This window comes from Mastomys coucha, unplaced genomic scaffold (assembly GCF_008632895.1).
Source record: "Mastomys coucha isolate ucsf_1 unplaced genomic scaffold, UCSF_Mcou_1 pScaffold5, whole genome shotgun sequence".
Classification (NCBI taxonomy): domain Eukaryota; kingdom Metazoa; phylum Chordata; class Mammalia; order Rodentia; family Muridae; genus Mastomys; species Mastomys coucha.
The window spans coordinates 61,101,439-61,106,763 of NW_022196911.1; the positions used below are offsets into that span (position 1 = coordinate 61,101,439).

Here is a 5,325-nt window from a genome sequence, read left to right on the forward strand (position 1 = left end):
TCTCCTCTTCCTTCCCTTCCCTCCTCCTCCTCCCTCCTCATCCCCTTCCCTCCTCCTCCTCCCTCCTCATCCCCTCCCCTCCTCTTCCTTCCCTTCCCTCCTCCTTGTCCTCATTTCTCCTCCTCTCTTCTCTCTCCTGTCCCACAGTGTTCAGGATGAGACATTCAGGAAGAATTTGAGTGGAGCAAAGTCCTAGAGAAGTATAGACTCCTAGCCAAGGATTGGAGGTAAGCTAAGGATTGTGTCTGTTAAGCAGACTCATCTTCCTATTAGTACAAGGGCACATGGATTTCAACAGAGGAGTGGATGAAGACAAGAAAACAAATCTTTAGTCTCCCTTTTGGGGTTTTTGAAAACCTACCCAGACAACAACTGCCATAGTAAAACAAAAGAGAAAAGCAGTGAATAAGTCAAGCTCAGCTGCCTAGGGATGTGAGGGAATACTAATATTTTAAGAGTCTAAACAGAGGGGTATGTTGAACTACCTGCTACTCATACTGCAAAACGAAGCAAGGAGACAGTACTTAATATGCCAGGACTAAGGGTGATTGCAGAAACTGCTTGGGTCAGCTCTGTGGATTCCAAATGAGAACTGGGGTTCATCAGGAAAACTGGTTAGAGTCAAGAAATGGAAAATATGTAGTCTCTTAGAATCTCTGTCTAAATGGGCAAATTAGAAAACAAATCAAACCACCAAGAAGTCAGGGAGGGAGGTGAGAAGAGAGAGGGCACAGGTACATAAGTGGTCTCCTGTTGATGAACAGCAATATGCTTCTAGAAATCTGCATTCAAATGAAGCCAAGGGCAAGGCTGAGGCAAAGCAGAGACAGACAATGTAGAACAGGGTGGGGTCAGTCTGCCTGAGATGACAGGAAGCTCCAAGTAACCTGGTGCAATAGTGGGAGGTCAACTGGCTAGGAACAAAATTGCTCACGAATGGAGAATATGAAAGCTTTCAAAGGGAGAATGGTGAGTGAACATGATAAAACTAAGTGGATTTATTCATCTGAGAGTACTAAAGCCTGGGTAGATAGAAGGAATGCATGCTCTTTAAATGTGGGAAAGTGGATAGAAAGAACACACACTCTGTAAACTTGTGAACGTGGATAGAAGGAACATGTAAGCACATGAAAGGCAGGAATACCATAGTTATGATGAATGCCTTATGATATTCATTCGTTGATCTATTTAACACATATTTAATGAGTACATTCTCTGTGCTAGTCTCATTGTGAGACTCTGGTAAGATGAGGACCAGAATGGCATGATTTCTGACCTCAAGGATCTTAGTGACAGGCAGGCAATGGAAATGTAAAATCCAGCAATGAAAGAATGGTTAAATTAAGATTGTATTAAGTGCTGTGGCACAAATGTGCAGAGTGCCATGAGGAGATGTAATGGGGAACCAAGTGGTCACGCAGCGATGAGGTCAGACTGATCTTTGCAGGAATGAGTAAGTACTGTGTTGCTGAGAAGGTTTCAGATAAAAGGAGCCATTTGCTGAAATGTCCCAAAATATGGCCAGTAATCTAAAAGAGTGAGTCTAGTGCAGCATACAAGGCTGGACAGAGAGGCCAGGCCCTGTAGGCTGCATCAATCATGTGAAGGCTATTTGACTTAACCTTTAGGACGATGGGAGTCTACATGAAAGCTTTAGGGAGCATGATGTTACAGGATTTGAGATTTAGCAAGGTAACTCTGGTCACAGAGGGGCAAAGGATTTCAGTAGAAGGAGGGCAGGAGGTAATCTTGATAATCCAGGTGAGAGATTGTAACTCTTCAGCAGAATCCAAACAAAAACCGAGACAATTTGATAGGGGATTTGTTAGGGCAGGGAAAGGCTGTTTAAAATGACTCCTTTTTGGTGACTAATTGTGGCGTATACCAAAAGCAATAGAATAAAGCTAAAGAAAGGTGTGACCCTTCCTTGAACAGACATGCTGAGAGCTGAGCAGGGGAGTGGAAAGGGCCCGCAGGGAAACACAGCTCAGAAAATAGCAGAACACAAACTAGGTGGTCTTGGTGTTCCTGGGGGATAAAAATGGGTCACTGAAAAAAAACAAAACAAAACAGAACATGACATATGGTCACTCACAAGCAAAACTGGCTTCTAGAGCACAATACAGCCATGTTGCTAAAGTTCTAAGTAGAAATTATTTTGTACCCAGAAAAACTATCCAACAACTTTAGGATCAAACAAGGGTCCAAAAATTTTATTTCTTAGGATTCTTTTCTGATGATGTATACTAGCAAAATGAAGATGGAAAATAGGAAATAAGTGGTCTCTCTTTCTCTCTCTTTCTCTCTCTCTCTCTCTCTCTAAATATATATATGTATATATACACACATATACACACATATACATATATATATATATATAACCTTTTTATTCTATATATTGGAAGGCATTCTCTTTTTGAATTCTAGAAGGTATTCTTACTAGTTACTGCCATCTTATTACAATATAAATTAATTCTATACAATTTATATAAATATATATATATTTATATGATTAAAGTAGAAGATCAAGAAAATAAACCCAGGGGTATCAGCTTTCTCTAAAGCTAAAACAGAATTCATTCATATTGCAATGGGATGCTAATAATTCTAGTAAGAATGTCTTCTAGAGTAAAAATAAAACACCTTTCAATATATATAATGAGTAAGAAGCTAGTGATAATTATGAATAATATTTATTTTTTTTGTCAATGGAATTTGCAACTCCAGAAAATACTGGAATTTTGGATTTTCTCCAAGAAACTCTTCATTTACATATGAAACCAAGTAGAACTTTACATGATTTGAACTTTTTGCAAAACGTTCTTCTGAGATAGCTAGAAATCATGATATTGAACCAGAAAGTAGAGAAAGTGGGTGTGCTGGGTAGTTTTTATGTTAATTTGACAAAAGCTAGAGTTATTTTGGAAGATGGAACCTCAACTGAGAAAATGCCCTGCCCTCATATCAGATTGGCCTATGGAGAAACCTGTGGTGCATTTTCTTGATTGATGATGGATATGGGTTAGCCCATCCCACAGGAGGTGGTGTCACTCCTTGGGCAGGTGGTCCTGGATAGTTTAGGAAAGTATGTGAAGACACAAGGCATGAAGAACAAGTCAGCAAGCACCATTCCTCCATAGTCTTTGTTTCAGTTCCTACCTCCAGGTTCCTGCTCTGACTGCCTTTGATGATCAACTGTGATACGGAAGGGAAAGCCAAACTGACCTTTCCCTCTCAAAGTTGCTTTTGGTCATTGTGTTCCAACATAGGAATAGAAACCCTAAATAAGTAGACCAGTGAGATGGCTTAGTGGGTAAAGACTCCACTCACTTCTACAAGTTGTCCTCTGACTTCTACATACACCCGTGGCCCATGTCTACTTCCCAACACTGCACTCTCCTGCTTTGTTCTTTGTCTCAGAGGGGGATTTTTCTATTGACTAAGATAGGGATATTTATTATTTTCAAGCTTAACTGTGAATGTATTAGATCAGGAATGCATAGAATTAATGATATTAACAGAGAAAAATGAACATATACTTGGCCTTGATTATGTAAAAATCAAATGACAGCTTCACAATTGAAACACGGAAGTCTCAGCTTATATAGAGGGAAGTCAAGAAGGATTATCTAAAATTTGTAGAGTATAGCAGTGCTTTGGGGCTGGGGAGATGGCTTAGGTGGTTAAGTGCATGCCATGTAAGTGTGAGGACCTGTGTTCTATTCCTAGAACCCACATAAGAGAGACAGGTGTGTTGGTCCATGCTTATAATCCTACTGCTGGTAAGGCAGAGGATTTCTGGGCTCACTGGCCAGCTAGCCTAGTCTAGCTTCAGGCCAATGACAGGCTGTATTAGTTTCCTTTCTATTGTGTGATAAGACACCCTGACCAAGACAACGTATAAAGGAATGACAGTTGAGTGTTCCTGGGGGATAAAATTGAGTGACAGTTCCAGAGGCTCAGAGTCTATGGTAGTGGAGTGAAGATAGGACAGCAGCTGAGAGCTTATTTCTTGATTCATAAATAGAGGGTAAAGAACAAACTAGGAATGGCAGAGAGCACACTTGGAATAGCACAAGTGTTTTAAAGTTTCAAAGCCCACCCCCAGTGACACACTTCCTCCAACTAGGTCACACCTCCAAATCCTTCTCAAATAGTCCTACCAACTGTGGACCAAGTATTCAAACACATGAGCATGTATGGTCTATTCTCATCCAACACAAAGACCTTGTCTTAAAAATCAAGATGGATGGCTCCTGAGAAATGGCACCTGAGGTTGATCTCTGACCTGCACACACACATGCATTCACATTGACACATACCTGCATGTGCGCGCACTCATGCACGTGTGCACGCACACACACACACACACACACATACACACACACACACACACACACACGCACCTAAGTTCTATCCTGGTTAAGATATATACCATAGAAGAACTAAACATTTTAATACATATATCATATATATGGCTATGATGAAGTGAACAAAGGCCTGGAAAGAAACCAAGTACTGAAAATACTCAGTGAGAAATAGAAACGTGGAACAGGCATTAAATGGCAAGGAGGTTCAACTTTTAATTTTAGACCTTCCTGTTTAGAAAAACCCAAGCTCAATGGTTACTTCTCCTAAGATTAGAAACAAGATAAAGATGCCCAAATTTGCCACTTTTATTTAACACTGAAATTCTCATCAGGACAATCAGGAAAGAAAAAGGAAACCAAGAGCATTAAGATTATAAAAGATTTTATCTCTGCTTGCGGAGGGCATAGTCTTATATCTAGAAAATTGTGTGTGTACATGCATATGTGTGTATATGCATGTGTGTATATGTGCACATGTGTATGTGTGTGTATGTGCACTACAAATTATGCAATACTGTCAAAATAAACTAAATTTAAAACATGGAAAGATGATCCTTGTTCATGTGTTAAAGCACCGCATATTGGTGAGATTTCCACATGTCCTCAGTTTACCTACATGGGAATCACAGCCATTCCCACTGAAATCTGAATGCACTTTTCTTTGTTTTCTGTAGAACTTGATTAGCTAGTTTTGAAAGTTCTGTGGAAATATAAGAGACTCCAAGAAGATAAAAGAATCTTAAAGTAAAGAAAAATGTTGAAGACTCATTTCCTGACTTAAAATTTTACCATAAGGCTCCAAGGTCAGTATTGCTTTCAGCAAACATAAACACATAGATCAACAGAATAGAATTAATAGTCTCCAAACTAGCTCTTACACTTTAATTTAATTTAAATTTAATTTAAAAATTAAAGTATTTCTTGTTATTTCTACATATATATATATATATATATA

At 39.2% G+C, this 5,325-nt stretch overlaps 1 protein-coding gene and 1 long non-coding RNA gene across 8 annotated transcripts in view; one reads left to right on the plus strand and one right to left on the minus strand.

Moving 5' to 3' along the window:
- Positions 1-5,325, minus strand: part of Dnah9 (dynein axonemal heavy chain 9) — a 335,545-nt gene that overhangs the window by 35,153 nt on the left and 295,067 nt on the right. The window lies entirely within an intron of this gene.
- Positions 1-5,325, plus strand: part of LOC116078602 — a 12,523-nt gene that overhangs the window by 3,725 nt on the left and 3,473 nt on the right. For both annotated transcript variants that reach the window (XR_004113601.1, XR_004113600.1), the window contains 2 exons: positions 148-227; positions 5,045-5,173. This is a non-coding gene — a long non-coding RNA (uncharacterized LOC116078602). The remainder of the gene's footprint in view (positions 1-147; positions 228-5,044; positions 5,174-5,325) is intronic.